General features: G+C 48.3%; 1 long non-coding RNA gene across 1 annotated transcript; it reads right to left on the bottom strand.

Annotated features, from left to right (window-relative positions):
• Positions 1–337: 337 nt before the first annotated feature.
• LOC120093193 (uncharacterized) lies at positions 338–5,340 on the bottom strand. Its single transcript, XR_015622713.1, has 4 exons — positions 4,829–5,340; positions 4,538–4,615; positions 3,937–4,228; positions 338–2,031 (listed from the first exon to the last, which is right to left on the bottom strand). It is a non-coding gene; the product is annotated as an uncharacterized LOC120093193 (long non-coding RNA).
• Between the last annotated feature and the right edge of the window lie 5,717 nt (positions 5,341–11,057).

Here is an 11,057-nt window from a genome sequence, read left to right as displayed (position 1 = left end):
GCGACTGCCTTGCCGTCTCTGCTGAGAGGCAGAAAGGCCTGGAAAGTTTGATGAGGGATTTTTCTCAGAAATTGCAAACTCCATGCTTTCGAATCCTGCCCCGTGAGCTGGCAGTTGGCTTCTGCTGGACTCTTTTGCTTATCTATGTTCCACAGGGTGTGTAAATCGGACTCTAGAAATTCCCGGTTTCCGACAGGAAGAGGAAACCCAAGAAAAGTGACAGGGCTCTTTGCTTTCATTGTCCTGCTATGTCCCTACCAGGAGCTGTCTCAAATGACAAGGTCACTTTGAGTCATCGCCGGCCCTGTTCAAAATCAGAAAGGCTGCCAGATGGTTCTCCAGAATACACACATTTTACTTAGGTCACATGCACATACAAAATGCACAGAACCACTCTATAATATCGTTTGGTTTGGTTTGGTTAGGTTTAGTGAGACAAGATTTCACTTGAATGTAGCCACGGATGATTTTAACCTTCCACTCCTCCTGCTTCCTGACGGCTGGGATTACAGGTGTGTGACATCATGTAGGATGTTGTACAGGTGAAGGCGGGTACAAGATAGAACGAGGCCTGTCTTTGTGCGAGAAGGAAGGATGCAGTGAGGGAGAGGAACAGCGGAGAGAACATGGAGGCGGATGTTAAGATTCCTCTCTGCACCTTTACAGGTCGTTATGAATATTCCTAAGAGATGGATGTGTACAGGGCTTTGAATGTCTAGGTGGACAATTATATCTTATCAATTGGGTCAGAGGTTATTGTGTTGTGTGTTCTTTCATGTGGCGATTTAAGTTCAAGAGAGAATGTGGCAGCTGGAGACACTGGGCTGCCACGGAATTGGGATGTATATTTCTGACCTGGTGGCAACCTGCCTTGGGAACTGGATGGGTAGAGAGATTGTTACCAGGCTCAGAGAGAGCCTTCCGCAGTGTGATACGGGATGGAGCAGAGCGGGTGAGAGGCTTTGCCGACTGAGATGATGATATCTAACAGATATCATGGGGCACTGTAGTGCCGGACCTAGTACCAGGTGAAAGACAGCCTTTTTTAATAATTGTACAGAAACACATTGTGCCTGGTTTATCAGACTGGGCATTGACTCTTGGAACTCTTGTGTGCTAGGCAAGTACTCTACCCAATGATTTACATTTCTAAAAGCCCCCATAAGACCTTTTTGCCTGCTTCCTACAAACAAGTAACGCATACCTCATGAATGCACGCTAACTATACATTACATCTATTTCTACAAACATACCTGCTGTATGCCACATACACACCATCCATCCCACCTTTATTCTATATGAAATTCACTTTGGACATCAACGTGAATTGTAAGTACACACAGCAATTGAGGGGCTGGAGGGACGGCTCCGTGGTTAAGAGCACTGGTAGTTCCTTCAGAGGACTGGGATTCAATTCCAAAAACCCGAGTGGAGACTCACAACCATCTCCAACTCCAGCTCTGGGAAATCCAGTGCTCTTCTGGCCTTTGAGGGCAGTGTGCATGCACGTGATACACAGATAAACACGCAGGCAAACACACCCGTGCACATCAAATAAATAAGTTTTAAAATTAAGAAAATACCCTCCACATTTTGCAAACATACTCTAGTTTCCTGATTAAAATTCTTCTCAAAGTTTGTAGTTCTAAGCCAGATATGATCCCAGCTCTCAGACAGTAGAGGCAAGAGAGTCAGAAGTTCAAGGCCAGCCAGTTATGAGGTACCCTTACCGCTGAGAACTCAGGAGGCAAAAACAGGCAAATCTTTGTCTGAAGTGGCCAGGTCTCCATAGTGAGTTCTAGGCCAACTAAGGCTACATAGATCTTATCTAAGGAAAAGGGGTGTGGCGAGGGGTAGCAAAGAATACTTGTTGCTCTTTCAGAGGACCTGGGCTCGATTCTTAGCACCCACATAGAGGCTCACAACATCTGTAACTCTGGTTACTGGGAATCCAATGGCGTCTTCTGGCCTGCAAGGGCGCTAGGTCCACATGTGCCACAGAGACATACGTGCAGGCAAGGCATCTGTAGACTTAAAATAAAATGAATAATTCTTAAAATGTTTGAAGAAATTCAAGGCTATCCTCAGGTACAAAGCAAACCTGAGGCTAGCATGGGGTGCTTATGACCCCATGATACAACTCACGATTCCCCTCAGTCTGTTCTCTACTGGCATTTAAAAATGAAAACAAAAACAAAACAAAACAAAACAAAACAAAAACCAATTAACTTTTCTCTTTGCTATCTATAAATAAATGCAGCTGGGCACAAATTTCTCATAATTCCAGAAAAACAAATGGATTTGGGGGTGCCTACCCCTTCCTCTTTCTCTTGCTCATGCCTTTGTTTGCATGATGCCTGGAGACACCTGCCTTCCATTAGATGCTTGGCCCTGAGGGAACACACAAGATTCGTCACAGTAATGGGAGAGTCGTTTCTCACAGAACGTTGGTCTTCTGCCCACTGTTGGGGCACAGGATATCACGGAGGGTGTGATGACGTTGGGAGAGACAAGGCCGCAGCACTAATTGATCACGCCATCTGTCTGGCTGAGCTTGGTTTTGGCTTTGTAGTCTTCTAGCCTAGCCTTACCAGCTACTTGAGGCTGGCAGAAGAGATGGGAACAGTGTGACCCCAGTGAGCCCCATGACCTCATTCTACAGGGGAAGACACTGTGGCCTGAGGGGTGGCTTTTGTGAGGCCACACTCCACACTGCTCAGCCAAAATGAAGAGGCCCTCACAGAGGTCCCTGCTCACTTTGGAACCCATAGGTATGGCCTCTGCGTGGACAGGTGTTTCCTGTGAGAACAAGCAACAGAGGCAAGGGAGGCCAAGAAGGCCTGACACTCCCCAGAGGTGGGAACCCCTTAGTGACACCTTGGCCATTTTCACCAGGACAAACTGAGGGTTTCTACTCACTTCAGGCACAGCCCTTCAGACCCTCAATACCAGGCCTCTGGCCTTCAGGCTCAAGGTGGGCTTGGCACCCTTCCATAGCTCATGCATTCCCTTCCGAGGTGCTCGTCTTACATTCTCCCATTCCTCCCCTCCCCCAAAGCTTTCCCAGCCTGATAATCTCACCAGGTGCCTCTCCCCATTCTTGGTACCTCACAAGCGGGTGTCAGTCTCTATTCTGATCCTTCCTGGCCCCTTAACCTGGTTATAATGTATAATCCCACGACTAAACCAGAGGGAATCTTAGGGCCAGGTGTGGACTCCTGTTGTGCCTCTCCTAAGAGCACCCTCTCTACCTCCTCCTGCTTCCTACCACAGGCATTACTAAGTCTCCTTGCCTCTAGAGCACAGGGCACCTCCATCTAAGCCCCCCACTGCATTTCTATGCTTTGCTCACAGTCAGATATTGCTTGCTGTTGTCCCCCAAGGCCAACTGTGTCTTGCTTTTTATCACCTCCATGAGGTGGCTTTGAAGAACCAGTTCCCTTTTCTAGGAAGAACCTTGACCTATACCCAGTCCCCCAATGCCTCCCATCTGCTCTAGGGATGTGTGTCTGCTGACGGAGAATTGCTTCAGCAGATTGTGGGTGTCGAAGACAACCCTGGTGACCAAGGCACATGTAGGTGACAGCACCTTGCTTCCAGTATTCTCAGCCTTGGGACAGCAGCTACTGAAGGCAGCACTAACAGGGTGCTGGGGGGAGGCTCCTCCTGGGAGGCTCCGTCCGGGAACCAGTTGGACACACTGCTGTGCCACCTGTGCCTCCGCTTGCAGCCTGGGGTGGGCATCAGGGCTGCCAGGGACATTCTTTTCCAGGGGTGGGACGGGGACAACTTCCCTGAGAACTGCAGGGCTGTGGAGGAGAGGGTGTGCAGAGGAGCTGTGAGGCTCAACATCTGAGTCACCTCATACCCAGACAGACGCTGGCTCACAGACAGACAGACAGATAGACAGACAGACAGACAGACATATGTGCTCACTCTTGTAACAGATTCCGCGCTCAGTCACATTCTACACTGTGGCACCTGCCCATACAACTCTGCCAAACAACATGGTCCAAGTCGCGGCTGGATTCTTCCAAGTGATGGAGGAGGAAGACGCAGCAGTGTAGGACCAGCCGAGCCTTCATTTGAAGGGAAGGTCCTCGTGTTCTAATCTCATCACTACTCACGCTCAGAAGGGCAAACCTGGAACTGTCCTCATCTGCAGTCTTAGGAAATGGCTTAGGGCTGGAGATAGCTCACTGCCTGAGTATTTAGTACACGTGAAGCCCTGAAAAAAGAATTATCAATGACTCGTGCAGGACCCAGAACCAAGAGCCCATCACAGCTCAGTCAAACCCATTCCCCACGGGTTCCATGATGGGAAAATGTTGGGTCTGAATCCAAGAAGTCTGGGCTCTCGGCCTAGTTCATCTTTGATGTTGAAGCTTCCTGGTCTCTATGCAACAGGGCAGTGCCAGGCTCCTTCCAGCCTTAAAGAAGAATTGGGAGTGGGGGTGCTCATGCTGAGGACCTCATAGACAAGAGAGGATGGGCAGGGAGTGTACTGGGTTCTTCCCTCATTGCTGTCCCAAGGTACCTGGTAGTTTGAACGCACAGCCCATCATGGCGGAGAAGACATGGCAGCAGGAGCATGAGGCAGCTGATCACACTGCATCTGTAGTTGGGAAGCAGACAGGGGTGGAACTGGTGTTCAGCTCCCATTTTCCTTGTTTTCTTGTACTTCTGCCCATAGAATGCTGCTGCCTACATTTAGTGTGGGTCTCCCCAGACCCATTAACCCAGTCTAGAATTCGTTCACAGGCGTGGGCAGAGTTTTGGGTCTCCTAGGTGATTCTAGTTCCTGACACTGAAAGTTGATGCTACTCACCTCAGAGTGATGGAGTAGAAAGACTAAGGAGGAAGGGGGATGTCAGGGCAGCAACGTCTCATTCAGGAAGCCAGAGCACAGGAAAAAGAGCCTTCTTGAACCATTGCTGCCAGTGGACACTGCCGGTGCCCACCCACTCTGAACCACCATTCCAAGTGAGCCTTCCCATCATAATTTCCAGCCCTTGCCTGAGAACCAGGCCCCGGGGCTAGTTATGGTGATTCATGGATTCATCGTGTGAGGTAATCCACGGAATGCACCTGGAACAGCGGCAGCAAGTGGTCATCATTGTTGTTATTCTCCTGAGACCTCTTCCCGACAGTCTCACTTTCGGATTTCCAGGAATCTCTTCCTAGCCGATGCGGAGACTAACGGATTCCTAAAATATATCATGACTAAGTAAGTCATCTCTTGCCTCTAGACTTTTTGAAAGACGTGCGTGCATTTTTATAATCAGAAAAAGACGTCTTTTGTGTATATTAGTTCTTTCTACCTTATATCCTATCCACTCCCAGACTTGATGATTCAGGGCAAGGATATGGTAAGTCGTGCCTGTGGGTGGGGATCTAAGCTACACTCGGCAAGCAATGAAGCCACACTCTTTCTGCCAGTGCCTATCAGTGTTATATCGTGGGACTTCGCTCCACCCTTGATCCTGCCCATCAGTGGGACTTTCCTCCACCTTGATCCTGTCAATGATGCATCATGGGAAATTGCTCCACCTTGGTCCTGTCAGTGTTGCATCGTGGGACTTGGCTCCACCTTGGTCTTGTTCATCAGTGTTGCATCATGGGACCTCACTCCACCTTGGTCTTGTTCATCAGTGTTGCTTCATGGGACTTCACTCCACCCTTGGTGTTGGCATCAAGAACCGGCTTTACAGTCAGGAACCAGCTTTACGGTTGCAGATCACCTCTGAATCCAGGGATGACAGTAATGTCACTCATAGGTGACAGGGACCTGCGCATCTGTTGCCATGGCAATCACCATACATACCCAGAGTCCACTTTCCACCTCTACCTGTGAGTGGTTAAATCACAGCCTCAATAAAAGACAGACCCTTAATGACCTTCGCCCCTTCTCTCTCTTTTTCTCCTTTCTCTCTGTCGCCCCCCATTGTCCTTCGCCACTCCCCAATAAACCTCTCTTATGTGGAACTGCACTGGCCTGATGTGGTCTCCTCCAGACACGAACCACAATTCTATCACAACATTAGTGCCGAAACCCAGGAATTACAGCCACCACTCCAGGGCTGCAAGCTGCAGCGCTGCATGGCCACCTTCACCGTTGTCAGCCCACCGCCGCCGCCGTGTGGATTTCTGCCACCGCAGTCCACCCTGTGGGCTAGCGTCTGCCACGTGGGTTACTCAGTCAGACAGGCCCACACCAACCAAACAGTTTCATGTTTCCTGCTACCAGACTGCTAAAATTCTCGCACAAACATCGGCATATTGGTGAGGTGTTTTTCCTCCAGTTGGTGGGGAGGACCCCAATTTCCCAAAAAGGGTCTGGCCAGCCTTTATGGGCTAAGGGGTTGGCGTTTCACAGTCACTATCCTTAGGACCAGCCTTCTAGCTGACATACAAGACTTCAACCCTTGGTTGACTACCCCCTCAAAAGCAGCTCGCACCCTTCCCCCATCGAGTTCTTGCAGCTGTTCAGGACCTGGGTAGAAACACTTTCTGGTGAGACCGGGACTCGCCATGTATAGCCTCTAGAGGGTCCAGGTGACGACTTGGACATCTAGCCTGGCTGAAATTTTGTTATTAAATTATTCTCAGGACTCTGATACGAATGGGTTCTCCACTGTCTTCGAACGTACCTCCAGGCTCTCCACTGCGATGTCTCTTGTAAAATCTCAAATCTCTGAAGTTAACCCCAGACTTGAAGTTTTTCAAAATTTACTGGTTTTAAGACTGCCCTATGGAGACTGGCCAGGAGGCAGGTTATGGATCTATCTCTGGCTAAAATACCACCTGCAGAATTGTAATTCCATCGAGGCTCTTGGTCAGGTACTGCCTCAGATCTGATTGGTTGGATATGTTCTATCTGATGAATTCTGTCTGCATGTGTTCTACCTTGTTCCCAAACTTGCCTGCATTCACCAGGAAGTAAATTATTAGTGAGGATCATGTGTACATCATGGAAAGTCAAACTATACGATTGAGTAATGGACTGAAACTCGTTAATAAAGGCAGAGGAGTTAGACGTATAGGAACCCAGCCTGCTTTCTATCCGAGAAAGGAACGTGCACGCTGACAAGGCCATCTACCCCAGCAACTTCCCTTAAAGGAAGGACCAGTGCTGGGTCGATGCCCCTGGGGGAGAAGGAGTTGGGGATTTGGCTGTAGTCTTAGAGCAGGTGATGGGAGGGGTAGGAGGACCACCTTCCTCACCAGACCCCACCACTTAGTTGCATTTTTAGAGGTGTACCTCTCACCCATTCCTTTTTGGTGGTGCCGCCATGTCCTGTCCCCTTACTGGGAAGGGATCTTCTAGCTAAGTTAGCAAACTCTGTTTCCTTTGATCCACTCATTCGCCTAAACCCAAGCTTGCCAGCAGCCCCTCTCTTCCTTCTTCTAGCCAGTCAACCTACTGACCTTAACATGATGCTTCTTTTACCAGCTTCTCAGGTAGACCTCCCCGAGTCTGGGATGCCCAGAACCCCTCTGTTGCTAAACATCATTCTCCTGTTATTGGCCAATTACTGGAGTCTACCAGGACCATGCACTGTTAAGTTCCAGAAGATGTTGAGACCACCATCTTGTCCCCCATCCCAGAAAATGAGACTCCACTCTGGCGGCTGCGCTTGACTCCACGGGGTTAGACGTGAGCTTCTCATCCTCCCTCACCTGTTCGTTTCCCTCCAGGGTAGCCCTTGTACCTGGAGACTTGAGGTTCAAGAAACCCCCCACTGATAACAGTCTTTCCAAATAGGGTCAGGAAACTGTTCCATAGCTGGATGCCAGGAACCGATCCACATTGCTGCATCCCTGTATCTGTTATCCCATCTAAATATTATGATCTCTTTACTTGCTTTCTCTTTGACCAGACAAAAGATGATTGTAAAAGAATAGCCAGACAAATATGGGGGCTGCCCCTATTGGTCTTGTCAGATACATATGCTAGAATCACGGACCAATCACTTCTTCTATCAACAATGTAAGACACTCTTTTTCTACATACAAGACCCATGGAATCCCAGGTGGGAGACAGGAGTTGTTGGTAAGATCTTCTGTAAAAATCTAGCCAGGTCCCCAATAAGTAGTATCGGCATCCAGAGAAGATTGTTGTGGTTTGACCTGGAGTTATCTGTATTTTGATGCTAATTCCACTGCCCCAAGGACAGTCACATACTCAGGGCTCAGGTGACTTCACCAGAACCTTCTCTCCATTGAATTTGTAAAATATAGGTGAGAGGCAGGAACAGGATAGAAGGAGGCCTGTCATTGGATGAGATGGAAGGATGGGCGGGAAAGAAGTTTGGAGGAAGGGGGAGGCCATGGCAGGTGATGTTAAGATTCTGCTCTATGTATTTAAAGGTTATTATTAATGTTCTTAAGGGATGGATGTGTATTGGGCTTTGTATGTTTAGGTGGGCAATTATATCTTATCAATTGGGCCAAAGGTTATTGTGTTGTGTGTTCTCTTATGTGACAGTGTGAGTATAGGAAAGTGTGTGGCGGCAGGAGACACTGGGCTGACGCGGAGTTGAGATGTGTTTCTGCCAAGATATCCAGCAGACTGGTAGAGCGCTTACCTAGGAAGCACAAGGCCCTGGGTTCGGTCCCCAGCTCCGAAAAAAAAAAAAAAAAGAACCAAAAAAAAAAAAAAAAAAGATATCCAGCAGACATCTTGGGGCGCTGCAGTGCTGAACCTAGCGGGGTAAAAGTTACTTTTTTTATTTTTTAAATTTTTACAACAACAGAAAATATGTCTCAAATGCCCAACCTCTAGATATTGGAAAAGTAAGGGAAGTAATCAAACACTCTTCCAAGGTCCTTAGCTCGTTGACATCCCCCCTCATCAATGACACTAACTTGTCATTTCGCCTTTTGCTTCAGACCTTGACCTCAGCGTGCCAACTCCTTAATGTCGCTTTAAAGATTTCTGGCTATGTGTACCCCCTGGCACCAGTTCACATAATTGTCACTTACAGCCTCTCTGGTGATACTATCAAGTAACCTTACCTCACTTTTTGTCAGCTGCCCTGACTCTGATGTCACCATGACTCCATACATTTTCTTGGTCCCTCTTTTTGGTGTGGCAGACTGTTTTGAGACCTCTGGGACACATTCTGTAGGAACACCAAGCTCCCTAGACTGCAACAGAACCACAACCCTTGACACCCCATTCCTGCCACAATGCCCTGCAGTCTCAAACACGTCAATCCTTGGTGGCACTCAGGTATATCATCGCCTACCTGCCAACCGGTCAGGAGTTTGCACGTTGGTGTTCCTTCTCCCTGAACTAGGGGTAACCCAGGGAAACGAGCCCCTGTCAATCCCAGCTGTAGATATGAGAGCTGCCCAACTTCAGAGGGCAGCTCGGGTCGTGCCACTCTTGGTCACTGCAGGGATAACTACCTCCATGACCCAATATAATAAGTTCACTTCTGAGCTTGACAACGATTTTCAAACAATGTCTGAAACCATGCTTACCACCCAGAAGCAGATTGATTCTTTGACAGCTTGGTGCTTCAGAACTCATGGGAGCTGGATGTCCTAACAGTTCGGGAAGGTGGTCTTTGCCTGTTTCTCCAAGAAGAACGCTGTTTCTACATCAACCACTCCGAGATAGTGAGAATAAAATCCAGCAGCTACAATCAGACATGCAGGGAACGTGAGGCCTCCGATTCCCGGACTTTCGAAAAGCCTATGTGGAAGTGGATACTCCCTCTCATGACACCTTTCTTAGTCATCTTTCTGGCATTACTATTCGCTCCCTGCCTCATGAATCTTGTCTCTAGATTCCTTCAACAACAGATGCAAGACATTTCTAACCAAACTATTAATCAGTTCCTGTTCCAGGATTACCAGCTGCTGTCCACAGAGGAACCTGATGCAAATGTTTACCAAGTGGACCCTGATGGTGAAAGCCAGCTACACCCCGAGATTGACAACGCCTCTAGACAGCAGGAAGCAACTTAAGAGACACGACGCTCGCATTCCCCTCTCACCCTCTGCTTCCCCCTCCCCCTTTCCCCCTTCTCTTTATGATAAGAAAAAGTGAGGGATGTTGACATCAGATCATGGTTGCAGATCACCTCTGAATCCATCGATGACAGTGACATCGCCCATAGGCGACAGGGACCTGTGCGTCCGTTGCCATGGCAATCGCTGTACATTCCCAGAGTCCACGTCTCACCTCTACCTACAAGTGGTTATACCACCACCTAAATAAAAGGCAGACCCTCCCTGACCTTCGCCCCTTCATCTCCATCACCCCCTTCGTCCTCCCCCGCCCCAGTGAACCTCTCTCATGTGGAACTGTACAGACCTGGTGTATTCCACACTCCAGCAAGGTGTCTCTCACAACACTGGGTCCTGCCCATCAGTGTTGCATCGTGGGACTTCGCTCCACCCTCGGTTCTGAATGCACACTACCTCGCACTGAGCACGTCTTCCCACCATTCCAAGCCAGCCAGTGCCGCCACACACAGACCTCGGCTTGGATTCCTTCACGTGATCGGAATTACAGTGTTACTACTGAGTGCACAGGTTTGCGTAATGGTTTAATTACAAAAACCAGACTTCTCCGCCATCATTCCCAGCACGTACCCAGTCAGTGTGTCTCTGGACTGGACTGTGTTAGAACGCTGATCTTAAAACTTGAGGCTTGACTTGAACGACATGAATCCTCTTTTCTTTTTCAAATGTTCAATGAATTTTAGTTTGGGGACTTAGGCCAGAATTTCCAAAATGGCCCTAAACATACTTCTGCCCTTTATGGTATGAGATTATGTGACGCCGTGTTCTTAGCATTGACAGCTATAAAATGGAAACTTTAGTCATCTCTGTGAAACATCGAAGATGCTCTGTGTCCTGCAATATCAAAAATTTAGCCACAATCATATTCCTTCTGGAAAAATAACCAAGCACACCCATCTCAGCCATATGTAGAGCTTCTCTTTAATAAATGGTAAAATTATATGTATCATTGTAAAACTCATTCCTTTGGGACTTATTTCCAGTGAATGTTTGGTCTGCATCCTTAGCTTATCCACCTA

This window comes from Rattus norvegicus, chromosome 6 (assembly GCF_021556685.1).
Source record: "Rattus norvegicus strain SHRSP/BbbUtx chromosome 6, alternate assembly SHRSP_T2T, whole genome shotgun sequence".
NCBI classification, from domain to species: domain Eukaryota; kingdom Metazoa; phylum Chordata; class Mammalia; order Rodentia; family Muridae; genus Rattus; species Rattus norvegicus.
This window is presented reverse-complemented; position numbering and strand designations above follow the sequence as displayed.